This window comes from Arachis stenosperma, chromosome 4 (assembly GCF_014773155.1).
Source record: "Arachis stenosperma cultivar V10309 chromosome 4, arast.V10309.gnm1.PFL2, whole genome shotgun sequence".
Taxonomy (NCBI): Eukaryota; Viridiplantae; Streptophyta; class Magnoliopsida; order Fabales; family Fabaceae; genus Arachis; species Arachis stenosperma.
This window is the reverse complement of record NC_080380.1, coordinates 15,100,628-15,118,421: the sequence shown is the minus strand read 5'-3', so window position 1 is coordinate 15,118,421 and position 17,794 is coordinate 15,100,628. Positions and strand designations below refer to the sequence as shown.

At 44.7% G+C, this 17,794-nt stretch overlaps 1 non-coding gene across 1 annotated transcript; it reads left to right on the top strand.

Moving 5' to 3' along the window:
• Positions 1 to 16,912: 16,912 nt before the first annotated feature.
• LOC130978720 (small nucleolar RNA R71) lies at positions 16,913 to 17,020 on the top strand. Its single transcript, XR_009086338.1, has one exon. It is a non-coding gene; the product is annotated as a small nucleolar RNA R71 (small nucleolar RNA).
• Positions 17,021 to 17,794: the final 774 nt, after the last annotated feature.

Below are 17,794 nucleotides of genomic sequence, written 5' to 3'. Positions count from 1 at the left end.
AAGATTTGAAAAGATAAAATTTTTAAAAATGAAATCTTGACTTGACTAACAAGAAACAACTTATTTTAAAAATTTTTGACTAAGTCAACCTAAAGATTTCAAAATTTATGAGAGAAATAAGGGAAAGATATTTTTTTATTTTTGAATTTTTAATGAGGAGAGAGAAAAACACAAATATGACCCAAAACATGAAAATTTTGGATCAAAACCAATGATGCATGCAAGAACACTATGAACACTTTGAAGATCAAGATGAACATCAAGATTTATTTTTGAAAAATGTTCAAGAAAAGAAAAATATGCAAGACACCAAACTTAGAGATTTTCAATGCTTAGACACTATGAATGCAAAAATGCATATAAAAAACAACAAAAGACACAAAACACCAAAATATGAAGATCAAACAAGAAGACTTATCAAGAACAACTTGAAGATCATGAAGAACACCATGCATGAGTTTTTGAAAATTTTTTAGAAAAAATAAAACATGCAATTGACACCAAACTCAAAACTTGACTCTAAACTCAAACAAGAAACACAAAATATTTTTGATTTTATGAATTTATAATTTTTTGTATTTTTCGAAAATAAGAAATAAAAAGCTTAAAAATAAAAAATTACCTAATCTGAGCAACAAGATGAACCGTCAGTTGTCCAAACTCGAACAATCTCCAGCAATGGCGCCAAAAACTTGGTGCACGAAATTGTGATCTCAATGGCGCCAACAACTTAGGACGCACAATTGTAATATCACTCTTTTTCACAACTTCGCACAACTAACCAGCAAGTGCACTGGGTTGTCCAAGTAATAAACCTTACGTGAGTAAGGGTCGATCCCACAGAGATTGTCGGCTTGAAGCAAGCTATGGTCACCTTGTAAATCTCAGTCAGGCGGATTCAAATGGTTATAGAGTTTTAATAATTAAAAGAGAAATAAAACGTAAAATAAAGATAGAGATACTTATGTAATTCATTGGTGGGAATTTCAAATAAGTGTATGGAGATACCTCATTCCTCTTGAATCTCTGCTTTCCTACTGCCTTCATCCAATCCTTCATACTCCTTTCCATGGCAAGTTGTATGTAGGGCGTCACCATTGTCAATGCCTACTTCCTATCCTCTCAGTGAAAAAGGTCCTCTACGGTTTCCCGCATGGCTAATCAGCTGTTGGTTCTCGATCGTGTAGGAATAGGATTTACTATCCTTTTGCGTCTGTCACCACGCCCTACAGTCGCGAGTTTGAAGCTCGTCACAGTCATCCCATCCCAGATCCTACTCGGAATACCACAGACAAGGTTTAGACTTTTCGGATCTCAAGAATGCTGCCAATGGATTCTAATTTGTACCACGAAGATTATGATCTCACGGAATGGAAGGCTCTGTTGTCAGGAGAGGCAACCATGCGTCGTGGACCAGAAACCCAAGAGATACACACTCTAGCTTTCACAGGTAGAACGGAAGTGTTTGTCAAGCACGCGTTCATAAGTGAGAATGGTGATGAGTGTCACGGATCATCACATTCATCAGGTTGAAGTGCGAATGAATATCTTAGAATGAGAATAAACATGAATTGAATAGAAAATAGTTGTAATTGCATTAATACTCGAGGAATAGCAGAGCTCCACACCTTAATCTATGGTGTGTAGAAACTCCACCGTTGAAAATATATAAGAACAAGGTCTAGGCATGGCCGAATGGCCAGCCTCCCCAAATGACATATGAATTCGAAAATAGGGAAAAAAGACCCCTAGTACAATAATAAAAAGTTCTATTTATACTAAACTAGTTACTAGGGTTACAAAATTGAGTAAATGATGCAGAAATCCACTTCTGGGCCCACTTGGTGTGTTCTTGGACTGAGCATTGACGCTTTCATGTGAAGAGGTCTTCTTTGGAGTTAAACGCTAGTTTGTAACTTGTTTCTGGCGTTTAACTCTGCTTTGCAACTTATTTCTGGCGTTTAACGCCAGAATAGAGCAGAAAGCTGGCGTTAAATGCCAGTTTGCGTCGTTTAAACTCGGGCAAAGTATGGACTATTATATATTGCTGGAAAGCCCTAGATGTCTACTTTCCAACGCAGTTGAGAGCACACCATTTGGACTTCTGTAGCTCCAAAAATATTATTTCGAGTGCAGGGAGGTCAAAATCCAACAGCATCAGCAGTCCTTTGTCAGCCTCTGAATCAGATTTTTGCTCAGGTCCCTCAATTTCAGCCAGAAAATACCTGAAATCACAGAAAATACACAAACTCATAGTAAAGTCCAGAAATATGAATTTTTCTTAAAAATTAATAAAAAAATATACTAAAAACTAACTAAATCATACTAAAAACTATATAAAAACAATGCCAAAAAGCGTATAAATTATCCATTCATCTGCCCAACCAAGGGTCCACCCGACCTGCCATCTGTACCCTCCATACGCCCCAAGACGCCAGTCGGGCCGGTACCTTCGCATCATGACCCGAATCTTTGACCCAGGGTCCAGAACGACCTGCCCTTCCCATGTAGATTACGACAGCTCATAGAAGCATCTTGGGCAGTGGGCTAGGTCATTCTCAGGGCCCGCCCCACACAGTATAAAAGGGGAAAGGTCAGCACTCCCCCCGAGGTACGTAACATTCTTACCTAATTTGGCTATTGCATCGTACAGACACTGACTTGATCGTCGGAGTGTCCTTGCAGGTGGCCATCCCCCACGCTTCACACCACCTCCGGTGTCATCAGCACGTATTCACCCTCACTCCAAGTCAGCCAGGGTCTTGCCCGTTTCCCTTTTCACAACCACCCAACCTATTGAGAACCCAATGTCCTCAGGTAACAAACATTGGTGCCGTCTGTGGGGATTTTGTAGACATGGAGCGACTTCCCACGTCAGAGGAGCTTCGCAAAGAAGGAGGGGCTTGCTTGAGTAGGGCAAGTTCGTCGTCCCGTACCGCCGAGCACCCCCGTCATTCCGTTTAGCCTAACCAGTAGATTTACACCAAAATCCCCGAAAGGCGCCCCTTCGGGGGGACAGGAGCCGATAGCGCCAAGATCATGCAGGAACTCAGACACAGAGTGCAAAACCTAGAACAGAAGCTGGCAGTGAGGAGGCGATCCCATGGAAACATCAGCCACTCTCGCTGCGATGCCAGCCGATCTCGAACCTGCACCTGCTCTCCCTCCCGAGGGCTAGAGAGCCGAAAAAGAAGTCCAATAAAGCACGACGAGGCACACACGCAGGCGACTTCCCGACCTTACCAAGGCAGGTCCGAGGGCCGCGGGGAATCCCAGAGAGGGAAGGCCAAGAAACAGCAAGAACCCATAATCATGGGGGCCACCCCCCTTCCATCCCTCAATCCTCAAGGTCCGGCTTCTGAAGAATTTCGACAAGCCAACGAACATGAGGTACGATGGGACCAAGGATCCCCAGGAGCACCTAACAGCTTTTGAAGCAAGGATGAACTTGGAAGGAGTAGGCGACACGGTCAGATGCCGAGCATTTTCGATGACGCTGGCCGGCCCGGCGATCCGATGGTTCAACGCCCTCCCACAAGGGTCCATTACGACCTTCGCAGACATCTCCCAAAGCTTTCTGGCTCGATTGACGACATGCATAGCCAACGCAAAACACCCAATTAACTTGCTGGGGGTCACGCAGAAACTAGGGGAACTGACCAGAAAGTTTCTGGACAGGTTTAACGACAATGCTTGTAAATCGACAGCCTCACGGACTCAGTCGCTAGTCTTTGCCTAACAAACGGCTTGCTAAACGAGGACTTTAGGAACCACCTCACAACTAAGCCTGTATGGACTATGCAGGAAATTCAAAGCGTGGCCAAAGAATACATAAACGATGAGGAAGTCAGTCAAGTTGTAGCAGCCAATAAGCGGCAGTTGCCTAACCCCCCAGCTCGGCAGGCTCCCCAGGTCGATAGATATAAGGAGACCCCCAGGGACGGAACCCCAACCAAATAGCACAGACAGCCCCCATGGGTTGGAAGGTTCACAAACTACACGCCACTCACGGCGCCCATAGTGGAAGTTTACCAGTAAATTGCGGACAAAGGAATCTTGTCCAGGCCTAGGCCATTGAAAGAAAGAACGGGAGGCAACAAAATCCTGTACTGTGATTATCACAAAGGTTTTGCCACAAGACACAAGACTGTTTCGACCTCAAAGATGCCTTGGAGTAAGCCATCCGAGAAGGAAAATTGAGCAAGTTCTCCCGAGTTATTCGAAAACTGAGAAGACGAGAACGGGGGCGCTCAGAAGAAGATCGTAGCCGGACCGTCAAGGCAAGACAAGAACCCACAGGGGTCATTGACAACCCACCAACTTTTGTGGTTAACGTCGTGGTCAGACGCGATACCCCCCCAAATCTAAGTTAGCAGCAAAGAAAGATATCCGGATCCTTTCCATCTCAACGGGAGGTCCTACCACCTCAAACGGAGGACCTCCCATGATATCCTTCAGCACATAAGACAAGCGGTTCCATGACTTCCCTTAGAACCCTCCCATGGTGATCACGGCGATGGTTGGGACCGGGTTAGTCAGGCAAATCCTCGTCGATACTGGAGCTGATTTCAATATCCTGTTCAGAAGCGTGTTTGACGCCATGGGACTCAGGGAGTCCGACCTCAAGACTCACCAACACGGTGTCATGGGGCTAGGCGATAACTACATTAAACCCGATGGGACGATCTCACTCCCAATCTTCCTAGGAGCTGGTGATGCTAGGAGGTCGGTAATGGCGGACTTCGTAGTCCTAAGAGATTCCACGGCCTACAACATCATTTTAGGAAGAAAAACCATCAACGAATTCTCAGCTGTGATATGCACCAAATTCCTAGCAATGAAGTTTGTGACAGACAAAGGAATGGTCGGCTCCATTAGGGGAGACTTAGAAGCAGCGGTTGCATGCGACAACGCCAGTCTCTCCCTAAGAAACGAGTCCAAGAAAGTGGCCGGCGTGTTCTTGGCCGACCTAGATGTAAGAATGGAAGGCAAGCCAAGGCCAGAACCAGAAGGGGACATGGAAAAGTTTCAAATAGGGAAGTCGGCAAAACAGTTTACCTTCGTAAACAAGAATTTACCCCATGAACTCAAAGGACCCCTTATGGAGGTTATAAGGGCAAATGGCGACCTCTTTGCATGGATGCCGTCAGACATGTCGGGCTTGGATCCCGAGGTCATGTCTCACCAGCTAGCTGTCAAACCAGACGTAAAGCCAGTAGCACAGTGGCGAAGAAAGATGTCCTAAGAAAAGGCCAATGAGGTCACTAAGAAAACAGCCAGGCTTCTCGAAGCCGGGTTCATCAAAGAGCTCGAATACTTGACATGGTTGTCCAATGTCGTACTGGTTAAAAAAGCTAGTGGCAAATGGAGAATGTGTGTCGACTATTCCGACCTGAACAAAGCATGCCCTAAAGACTCTTTTCCCCTCCCCAACATTGACACCCTGGTAGATTCCGCAGCAGGGTATCGTTTCCTTAGCTTCATGGATGCATACTCCGGCTACAATCAGATCTCGATGCATCGACCTGATCAGGAGAAGACAGAGTTCATAACACCAGGAGGCACTTATTGTTATAAAGTAATGCCATTTGGATTAAAAAATGCAGGGGACACCTAGCAAAGACTAATGAGCAAAGTCTTCCATGACCTCATCGGCAAGACGGTAGAGGTCTATGTTGACGACGTCCTAGTGAAAACGGCAGAACCAAGCAGCCTTATAGACGACCTACAAACTATCTTCAAAGCGCTAAGGAAATTCAACATGAGGCTCAACCCAATTAAGTGTGCATTCGCCATGGAGGCCAGGAAATTCCTAGGCTTTATGATAACACAAAAGGGGGTGGAGGCTAACCTGGACAAATGCAAAGCCGTCCTCAAAATGACAAGCCCAGGATGCGTCAAATACGTGCAGTGACTAACTGGGAAACTCACGGATCTATCCCGGTTTCTCGGAGCATTGGCTGCAAAGACTCTCCCATTTTCTAATCTAATGAAGAAAGGAATAGCCTTCGAATGGACCCCGGCATGCGAAGAAGTGTTCAGAAATTTCAAAAGGGTACTCTTAGAACCTCACGTACTCAGCAAACCCAAGGAAGGAGAACCTCTCTACTTATACCTGGCAATAACCATACAAGCCATGGTGGCAGTCCTTGTCTGAGAAAAAGACAAGACCCATCGCCCAGTATACTTCGTCAGCAAAGTGCTCCAAATAGCAGAGCTAAAATACACCAAGCTGGAAAAATTAGCCTATGCCTTGCTAACCTCGTCAAGAAGGCTCAAGCAATATTTCCAAGGGCATAAGATCGTCCTAAGAACCGATCAGGAAATTTGGCAAGTCCTCTAGAAACCCGACCTCATGGGGAGAATGATGGCATAGGCAGTAGAGCTATCCTAATATGACTTGCAATACGAGCCCAGGCAGGCAATCAAGGCCCAGGAAATGGCGAACTTCCTAGTAGAGGTCACAGGGGAAGCACCCGACATACCGAACACATGGTGGAAGCTCCATGTAGACGGAGATTCCAACCAAGCATTCGGAGGGGCCGGTATCATCCTGGAAAACTCGGCGGGAATAGCTTACGAGCAGTCGATCAGGTTCGACTTCCCAGTCTCCAACAACCAGGCGGAGTACGAAGCACTGATAGGGGGGCTAATTCTAGCCAAAGAGGTTGGAGCGTCAAGGATTGAGGTAAGTAATGATTCCCAGATCGTCACATCCCAGATAAACGGCAGCTACTAGGCCAGGGATACACTACTACAGAAATTCCTAGAGAAGGTAAGAGAGCTATGCAGAAACTTCAATGAAGTCATAATCCAGCATGTTCCCAGAGAAAGGAACGCCCGAGAAAACCTCCTCTCCAAGTTAGCAAGCACCAAGCCCGGAGTAAGAAATAGATCGCTAATCCAAGGGCTGGCAACTGAGCCAGCAGTCATTCTATGCGCAACCCAAGCACTAAGCCCCCCTCCTAGATGGACCCCATCTTCCGATATATAGAGAAAGGCAAAACACCACAAAACAAGAAGGAAGCACAAGCCATCAAGAGAGAAGCTCCCAAATATGTGATTATACAAGGGTAGTTGTACAAGAGAGGACTCCACCAACCTTTGCTCAAATGCCTACGTCTCGACCAAACGGACTACGTCTTAAGCAAAGTCCATAAGGGGTGTTGTGGTCACCATATTGGAGGAAGTTCATTGGCAAGAAAGATCATCTGAGCAGGATATTACTGGCCCACCTTGATGTCGGACGCTCAGGAGTTCGTCAGGAAGTGCAGGAAATGCCAAGAAAATGCCAACTTCCACAAAGCCCTACCCGAAGAACTCAGCTTGATGATAGCACCCCGACCTTTCGCTCAATGGGGAGTTGACCTCTTGGGGCCATTCCCACCCAGGCCAGGGCAAGTCAAATATCTGATAGTAGCCATAGACTACAACACCAAGTAGGTGGAAGCAGAATCGCTAGCCAGCATACCCGCAGCAAACTGCCAAAAATTTTTGTGGAGGCAAGTCATCACTAGGTTTGGAATTCCAGAGTCTGTCATATCGGATAATGGGACACAATTCACTGATAAAAAGTTCAAAGAGTTCCTCTCGAGACTAGGAATCAAGCAAAAGTTCTTCTCCGTAGAGCACCCTCAAAGCAATAGACAAGTGGAAGCAGCTAACAAAATCATCTTGAAAGGGCTAAAGAAACGACTTGAAAGAAAGAAGGGCTCATGGACAGATGAGTTAGCCTCAGTCTTGTGGTCTTACAGAACCTCCCCCAATCGGCTACCAACGAAACCCCCTTCCAACTCACGTACGGGGTCGACGTAGTCATCCCAGTCGAAATAGGGGAGCCGAGTCCGAGGTTACTTCTCGGAGGAGGAAGCGAAGCAGTTGAGAAAGACCTAGTTGACGAAACAAGACAGATGGCATATTTGACAGAGACAGCAATCAAACAAAGAATAGCCCTAAGATACAACGGTAAAGTACTGAAGAGAAGCCTTGGGGAAGGCGACCTGGTCTTACAACATAACGACATAGGACCACCAATCCCAGGAGAAGGCAAGTTGGCTGCGAATTTGGAAGGACCCTACAGGGTAAGAGAAGTCCTCGAGAGAAGGCGCATACAAGCTGGAGAAATTGGATGGGAACGAGGTGCCGAGAATATGGAACATGACAAACCTAAAAAGGTTCAACTCGTAGAGGAAAGTGACCTGACGGTTTGACAACACGGCCACATCCGCTTTAGTTTCTTTAATTTTACTCCTTTATATATCGCATTACCCTTCTGTTTTAAAGTTTCACATATGCATATATATAATAAACTTTGTTCTTTGCAAGATTTATGACCAAACGACACAATGGCACTAATGACGAACGGTCGACCTAACGAAAACTCGGGACTGATCACCTCGAGAACCAAAGGGACCTAAGCTTAAAATAAGTAACAAAGGTCGGTAAATACCATAAAAGCGGTAAAACCAAAAAGGCCACGATGGCCCAGATAATCGAAAGCAATAAAACAAAAAATAGCCGCGATGGCCCGAACAGGCGAACAACCAAAAAGGCAACGACGACCCGGATAATCGAAAGCAATATAGAAAGCCACGACAGCCCGAGCAAGCGAACAATCACATATAAAAACTTGATTAACATGAAAGCTAAAGTGTTCATTACAAACAGAGGTGCCTGAACAGGCCCAGAAATAAAGACACAAATTACAAAGTAAAAAACAGAAAGAACAAAAGACAAAGAGGGACGTCCACTTCAGGGCTTCAGGATATCAACAATCTTCCCATTCTCGACAGTCTTGAGAGCCCCAACTTGGGAAAGATCGAGATCGGGAGCCAGCATAGTCACCTGGAGCTTGATCCTTTCTTTGGTCAACTTCACGGCCTCCTGGGCCCCCTGTGCAAGTTCCTTGTTCTTTTTCTTTAAAGCAACCATCTCCTTACGAGTGGCCTCTGCCGAGCTCTCCGCCAATTTCAGCTTTTCCTCCAACTCCTCAATTTTCTTCTTAGCTGCAGTAGTCTCACCACGAGCAGTATTTAAATCCTTCATCAAAGTGACATCTTGCTCCACCAACCTATTGGCTTCTTCGGCATATTCCTTAGCTTTCTCCTCCAGCTCAGACAACTTTGTCTTCAAAGACTCCTCCCGAGACCCTGAATCTGTCAGGTCTTTTTGGGAGTCCTAAAGCTTCACCTCCATAGTATGATATTTTTCCAAGACAGGCTCCACATTCTTGGAAATAGTTGCTGCTTGGAGAAGGCTGCGGTAGATCCACCTCGCTTGCCCGGAAAGATCGGCATCACGGAATAACTCGTCAGTGCCAGGGAGCAACCGGGATTCAATAAAGCCCCCAGCATCGGAGTTCTTTTCCATAACCGAGAGCGTCTTCCCGGAGTCACGCTTTCTTTTCTTAGGGTTGCTAACGACCTTCATGTCAGCACCAAACCCTGGATCCTCCCCGTCGGAAAGAATCTCCGCCTCCACACTCGAGTTCCCCGAAGGATTCCCAATAGGAGCCTCAACCTTGCTCGGCTGACCTTGGTCAACCCCGCCGGCCTGACCAGTGCCCTCTCCGATGACCTCCCGGTCCTGACTCGCCGAAAGGGTCGCCAAAGAGCCCTCACCACCCTCATTATTCCCTTAGATGAGGCTCATCAAATCGGCCAATGTTTTCTTCCCACCAGCCATAGAAACTACAAAGCAAAAAGACAAAGCTATAAGTAAAGAAGGAAAGAGGAAAGTGCCAAATACGCAAAGGTAAAAAACTCAACAACATACGACCGACTGGCCTCCCGGTCCCCCATAACCATGCGAGGATTAAGGTTTCTCTCGCCAAAAATTGCCAACAAGATGTGAGCAATATTACGATCTTCTGGACTCAACCAATTGTAGGAGATTTTTATCAGATAATCGAATCTCGCCCCGAAACTCCAATAAGTCGGGATCCGCCTCTCCCCCTCGGCAGTAAGCCAGAAGGGTTGATGACCTTCAATAGGCCTAACCTTAAAGAAAGTAGACTTGAAGCCATGATAGGAATCCTCAAAAAGGCCAAAAATCCTACGACCTTGTTGGGCCCAAGAAGACATATATCCATTTTTCGCCTTCTCCTGGCAAGAAGGGTTTGTGAGAAGAAAGAGGTAGAGAAAAACGTTCACAGAAGTTGGGAGCTCCAGATATTCGCATACCATCTCGAAGCATCGAATGGCAGCCTAGCTGTTTGGATGCAATTGTGATGGAGCAACATCACAATGGTTCAACAAACCCATGACGAAGGGGGAGAAGTGTAAAGGAACCCCTAGAGTCGTGAACATGGGTTCATAAACCCACATCCAATCGGTAACACGGGGAGCTGCCAAATTCTTCTGGCAAATGCGCTCCCGAGCAGCAGGAACATAAGCCTGGTAAAACGCCTCCTAGGGAACACCTCCACATAAGAGCCCCGCCTGGCGCAAATTTTGAAGACCCTCCTTCATGACCTGGGAAGGGGTGTCCCTCACATCGGAAGACACCCAAGTGTAATGGTCAACAAAATCGGCTAGCGGTCGCTGAGCCTGATTTGGGAGAACGGGGCGCTCGGCCATACCTACAGCGGGGGCACCACTCAGTCAGAATGGGAGGTCAGGAACCCACAAAGAAGCAAAAAGCAAACTAAAAACTCCTCCAATCATCCCCTACGATCAACCCAACACTAACCCAGAACCTAAAAGCAAATCCCCAGAAAAACCCAGTGGCGCCCCCTCTAAAAGGAAAAAGAAAGCAAGAACAGACAAAACCTAGGCAAGCATACAAAAATGCACAAAGAAGAACATACAAAAATCAAGGAAGCAACCAAAAAGGGGAAAACCATAAAAGCGACGTACCAGGCAGATAGAATCCGTAAAATGATGAGCAGTAAAGAAGGATCCGAGCGAGAGAAAGGGCACCAAAACCAGAAAGCAAATCAAGACAGCAGAAGAAGGAAGTAAAAAACAGCAGCGGTGCAAGAGAGCAGAAGAGAGAAAATGGAACTATGAGGGGTTACAAAGTAAAAATAGGGAGAAAAGTGTAACCGCTGAGGAAGAGCGCCAAAAGACAGGGGCATATTTGCCATTTCTCCCAAAATTTCAAATCAATTAAATGAAGGGTATTTAATGCCCAGCGCGGAAGCCAAGAAGGCAACATCGAGAAACGGGATGACCACACGTGAGAAAGACGAAACACCACCAGCGAGTTCACGAGAAGAGGAACACGCCCCGTCTTGGCAAGAGTAGGACAAACACGCCCAGCCCCGAGCACCAAAACTCGAAGCTGGCGCGTTGGGGACACTGTTACGGACCGCTGAGTCTAGCCCACTAGCCATTGGGTCGGGGAACCACCCCTGACCCAGGCCCAAGGCACCCTGGTGCACGAAATTGTGATCACTACAACTTCACACAACTAACCAGCAAGTGCACTGGGTCGTCCAAGTAATACCTTACGTGAGTAAGGGTCGATCCCACGAAGATTGTTGGTATGAAGCAAGCTATGGTCACCTTGTAAATCTTAGTCAGGCAGACTCAGATGGGTATAGTGATATACGAATAAAACATAAAGATAAAGATAGAGATACTTATGTATATCATTGGTGAGAGCTTCAGATAAGTGTATGAAGATGCTTTCCCTTCCGTCTCTCTGCTTTCCTACTGTCTTCATCCAATCCTTCTTACTCCTTTCCATGGCAAGCTTATGCAAGGGTTTCACCGTTGTCAGTGGCTACCTCCCATCCTCTCAGTGGAAATGTTCAACGCACCCTGTCACGGCACGGCTATCCATCTGTCGGTTCTCGGTCAGGCCGGAATAGAATCCAGTGATTCTTTTGCGTCTATCACTAACGCCCTGCCTGCTAGGAGTTTGAAGCACGTCACAGTCATTCAATCATTGAATCCTACTCAGAATATCACAGACAAGGTTAGACCTTCCGGATTCTCTTGAATGCCGCCATCAGTTCTTGCCTATACCACGAAGATTCCGGTTAAAGAATCCAAGAGATATCCACCCAATCTAAGGTAGAACGGAGGTGGTTGTCAGTCACACATTCATAGGTGAGAATGATGATGAGTGTCACGGATCATCACATTCATCAAGTTGAAGAACAAGTGATATCTTGGACAAAGAACAAGCAGAATTGAATAGAAGAACAATAGTAATTGCATTAATACTCGAGGTATAGCAGAGCTCCACACCTTAATCTATGGTGTGTAGAAACTCCACCGTTGAAAATACATAAGAACAAGAGTGATCATTGGTTTCGGCCCCAGAGAGGGAACCAGAAGAACCAAGATGAAAATACAATAGTAAAAGGTCCTACTTATAGAGAACTAGTAGCCTAAGGTTTACAGAAATGAGTAAATGACATAAAAATCCACTTCCGGGCCCACTTGGTGTGTGCTTGGGCTGAGCAATGAAGCATTTTCGTGTAGAGACTCTTCTTGGAGTTAAACGCCAGCTTTTGTGCCAGTTTGGGCGTTTAACTCCCATTTTGGTGCCAGTTCCGGCGTTTAACGCTGGAAATTCTGAAGGTGACTTTGAACGCCGGTTTGGGCCATCAAATCTTGGGCAAAGTATGGACTATCATATATTGCTGGAAAGCCCAGGATATCTACTTTCCAACGCCGTTGAGAGCGCGCTAATTGGGCTTCTGTAGCTCTAGAAAATCCACTTCGAGTGCAGGGAGGTCAGAATCCAACAGCATCTGCAGTCCTTTTCAGTCTCTGAATCAGATTTTTGCTCAGGTCCCTCAATTTCAGCCAGAAAATACCTGAAATCACAGAAAAACACACAAACTCATAGTAAAGTCCAGAAAAGTGAATTTTAACTAAAAACTAATAAAAATATACTAAAAACTAAACCAAATATACTAAAAACATACTAAAAACAATGCCAAAAAGCGTACAAATTATCCGCTCATCACAACACCAAGCTTAAATTGTTGCTTGTCCCCAAGCAACTGAAAATCAAATAAGATAAAAAGAAGAGAATATACTATAGACTCCTAATTATCAATGAAACTTAGCTCCAAATTAGATGAGCGGGACTAGTAGCTTTTTGCCTCTGAACAGTTTTGGCATCTCACTTTATCCTTTGAAATTCAGAATGATTGGCTTCTCTAGGAACTCAGAGTCCAGATAGTGTTATTGATTCTCCTAGTTAAGTATGATGATTCTTGAACACAGCTACTTTATGAGTCTTGGCCGTGGCCCAAAGCACTCTGTCTTCCAGTATTACCACCGGATACATACATGCCACAGACACATAATTGGGTGAACCTTTTCAGATTGTGACTCAGTTTTGCTAGAGTCCCCAACTAGAGGTGTCCAGGGTTCTTAAGCACACTCTTTTTGCCTTGGATCACAACTTTATTTCTTTCTTTTTCTTTTTTTCTTTTTCGTTTTTCTCTTTCTCTCTTTTTTTTTGTATTCACTGCTTTTTCTTGCTTCAAGAATCATTTTTATGATTTTTCAGATCCTTAGTAACATTTCTCCTTTTTCATCATTCTTTCAAGAGCCAACAATTTTAACATTCATGAACAACAAATTCAAAAGACATATGCACTGTTCAAGCATACATTCAGAAAACAAAAAGTATTGTCACCACATCAAACTAATTAAGCTAGTTTTAAAGATGAATTCGAAATCCTGTACTTCTTGTTCTTTTGTAATAAAAACAGTTTTCATTTAAGAGAGGTGATGGATTCATAGGACATTCATAACTTTTAAGGCATAGACATTAAGACACTATTGATCATAAGACACAAACATGGATAAACATAAGCATACAAATTCGATAAAACAAGAAAATAAAGAACAAGGAGATTAAAGAACGGATCCACCTCAGTGATGGCGGCTTGTTCTTCCTCTTGAAGGTCTTATGGAGTGCTTGAGCTCCTCAATGTCTCTTCCTTGTCTTTGTTGCTCCTCTCTCATGATTCTTTGATCTTCTCTAATTTCATGGAGGAGGATGGAATGTTCTTGGTGCTCCACCCTTAGTTGTCCCATGTTGGAACTCAATTCTCCTAGGGAGGTGTTGATTTGCTCCCAGTAGTTTTGTGGAGGAAGGTGCATCCCTTGAGGCATCTCAGGGATTTCATGAGGAGGAATTTCCTTATGCTTGCTCCATCCTTTTCTTAGTGATGGGCTTGAGGTCATGCCTTCCCAGTTGAACCGGCTTCCCTCTTGAATCTTTCTTCCATTGAGCGCCCTCTTCACAAATGTCTATGAGGACTTGGTCCAACCTTTGATCAAAGTTGACCCTTTTTGAGTTTGAAAGGGACCTCAGGGATCACCTTCTTCAAGGCCACAACTTCATAGAAGTGGTCTTGATGCACCCTTGAGATGAATCTCTCCATCTCCCATGACTCGGAGGTGAAAGCTTTTGCCTTCCCTTTCCTCTTTCTAGAGGTTTCTTCGGCCTTGGATGCCATAAATGGTTATGGAAAAACAAAAAGCAATGCTTTTACCACACCAAACTTAAAAGGTTTGCTCGTCCTCGAGCAAAAGAAGAAAGAAGAGAGTAGAAGAAGAAGAAATGGAGGAGAGGGAGATGGCTTTGCGGTTCGGCCATTATGGGTGGGTTTGGGAGGGAAAGTGGTTTGAATTTGAAGGGTAGGGTAGGTGGGGTTTTATGAAGGATGGATGTGAGTGGTGAAGAGAAAGATGGGATTTGATAGGTGAAGGGTTTTTGGGGAAGAGGTATTGAGGTGATTGGTGAATGGGTGAAGAAGAAGAGAGAGTGGTGGGGTTGGTGGGGATCCTGTGGGGTCCACAGATCATGAGGTGTCAAGGAAAAGTCATCCCTGCACCAAATGGCATGCAAAAACGTGTTTTGAGCCAATTCTGGCGTTAAACGCCGGGCTGGTGCCCATTTCTGGCGTTTAACGCCAGGTTCTTGCCCTTTCCTGGCGTTTAACGCCAGTCTGGTGCCCCTTTCTGGCGTTAAACGCCCAGAATGGTGCCAGACTGGGCGTTGAACGCCCATCTGCTAGCCTTACTGGCGTTTAAACGCCAGTGGGTTCTTCCTCCAGGGTGTGCTATTTTTCTTCCTGTTTTTCATTCTGTTTTTGCTTTTTCAATTGATTTTGTGACTTCTCATGATCATCAACCTACAGAAAACATAAAATAACAAAAGAAAATAGATAAAATATAACATTGGGTTGCCTCCCAACAAGCGCTTCTTTAATGTCAGTAGCTTGACAGTGGGCTCTCATGGAGCCTCACAAATGCTCAGAGCAATGTTGGAACCTCCCAACACCAAACTTAGAGTTTGAATGTGGGGGTTCAACACCAAACTTAGAGTTTGGTTGTGGCCTCCCAACACCAAACTTAGAGTTTGACTGTGGGGGCTCTGTTTGACTCTGATTTGAGAGAAGCTCTTCATGCTTCCTCTCCATGGTGACAGAAGGATATCCTTGAGCCTTAAACACAAAGGATTCTTCATTCACTTGAATGATCAGTTCACCTCCATCAACATCAATCACAGCCTTTGCTGTGGCTAGGAAGGGTCTGCCAAGGATGATGGTTTCATCCATGCACTTCCCAGTCTCTAGGACTATGAAATCAGCAGGGATGTAATGGTCTTCAATCTTCACTAAAACATCCTCTACAAGTCCATGAGCTTGTTTTCTTGAGTTGTCTGCCATCTCTAATGAGATTCTTGCAGCTTGCACCTCAAAGATCCCTAGCTTCTCCATTACAGATAGAGGCATGAGGTTTACACTTGACCCTAAGTCACACAGAGCCTTCTTGAAGGTCATGGTGCCTATGGTACAAGGTATTGAAGACTTCCCAGGATCTTGTCTCTTTTGAGGTAATTTCTGCCTAGACAAGTCATCTAGTTCTTTGGTGAGCAAAAGGGGTTTATCCTCCCAAGTCTTATTTCCAAATAACTTGTCATTTAGCTTCATGATTGCTCCAAGGTATTTAGCAACTTGCTCTTCAGTGACATACTCATCCTCTTCAGAGGAAGAATACTCATCAGAGCTCATGAAAGGCAGAAGTAAGTCCAATGGAATCTCTATGGTCTCATTTTGAACCTCAGATTCCCATGGTTCCTCATTTGGGAACTCAGTGGAGGTCAGTGCACGCCCACTGAGGTCTTCCTCAGTGGCGTTCACTGCTTCTTCCTCCTCTCCAAATTCGGCCATGTTGATGGCCTTGCACTCTCCTTTTGGATTTTCTTCTGTGTTGCTTGGAAGAGTACTTGGAGGGAGTTTAGTAACTTTCTTGCTCAGCTGTCCCACTTGTGCCTCCAAACTCCTAATGGAGGATCTTGTTTCAGTCATGAAACTTTGAGTGGTTTTGATTAGATCAGAGACCATGGTTGCTAAGTCAGAGTTATTCTGCTTAGAATTCTCTGTCTGTTGCTGAGAAGATGATGAAAAAGGCTTGCCATTGCTAAACCTGTTTCTTCCACCATTATTGTTGTTGAAACCTTGTTGAGGTTTCTCTTGATTCTTCCATGAGAAATTTGGGTGATTTCTCCATGAAGAATTATAGGTGTTTCCATAGGGTTCTCCTAGGTAATTCACCTCTTCCATTGAAGGGTTCTCAGGATCATAAGCTTCTTCTTCAGATGAAGCATCCTTAGTACTGCTTGGTGCACTTTGCATTCCAGACAGACTTTGAGAGATCAAATTGACTTGTTGAGTCAATATTTTATTCTGAGCCAGAATGGCATTCAGAGTATCAATCTTAAGAACTCCTTTCTTCTGACTTGTCCTATTGTTCACAGGATTCCTTTCAGAAGTGTACATGAATTGGTTATTTGCAACCATTTCAATTAGTTCTTGAGCTTCTGTAGGCGTCTCCTTCAGATGAAGAGATCCTCCAGCAGAGCTATCCAAAGACATCTTGGATAGTTCAGAGAGACCATCATAGAAAATACCTATGATGCTCCATTCAGAAAGCATGTCAGAAGGACATTTTCTGATCAATTGTTTGTATCTTTCCCAAGCTTCATAGAGGGATTCTCCATCCTTCTGTCTGAAGGTTTGGACTTCCACTCTAAGCTTACTCAATTTTTGAGGTGGAAAGAACTTTGCCAAGAAGGCATTGACTAGCTTTTCCCATGAGTCCAGGCTTTCTTTAGGTTGTGAGTCCAACCATGTCCTAGCTCTGTCTCTTACAGCAAAAGGGAATAGCATAAGTCTGTAGACTTCAGGGTCAACCCCATTAGTCTTGACAGTGTCACAGATTTGCAAGAACTCAGCCAAAAACTGATGAGGATCTTCCAATGGAAGTCCATGGAACTTGCAATTCTGTTGCATTAGAGAAACTAATTGAGGCTTAAGCTCAAAGTTGTTTGCTCTAATGGCAGGGATAGAGATGCTTCTCCCATAAAAGTCGGGAGTAGGTGCAGTAAAGTCACCCAGCACCTTCCTTGCATTGTTTGCATTATTGTTGTTTTCGGCTGCCATGTCTTCTTCTTTGAAGATTTCTGTTAGGTCCTCTGTAGAGAGTTGTGCCTTAGCTTCTCTTAGCTTTCGCTTCAAGGTCCTTTCAGGTTCAGGGTCAGCTTCAACAAGAATGCCTTTGTCTCTGCTCCTGCTCATATGAAAGAGAAGAGAACAAGAAAATATGGAATCCTCTATGTCACAGTATAGAGATTCCTTGAGGTGTCAGAAGAATAGAAAAATAGAAGAAAGAGGTAGAAGAATTCGAACTTAATCATATAGAGTTCGAATTGTGCATTGAGAAGGAGTGGTACTCCATAAATAGAAGGATGTGGGAAGAGGGGAAGAGAATTTTCGAAAATTAATTAAGAAGTTTTTAAAATCATTTTGAAA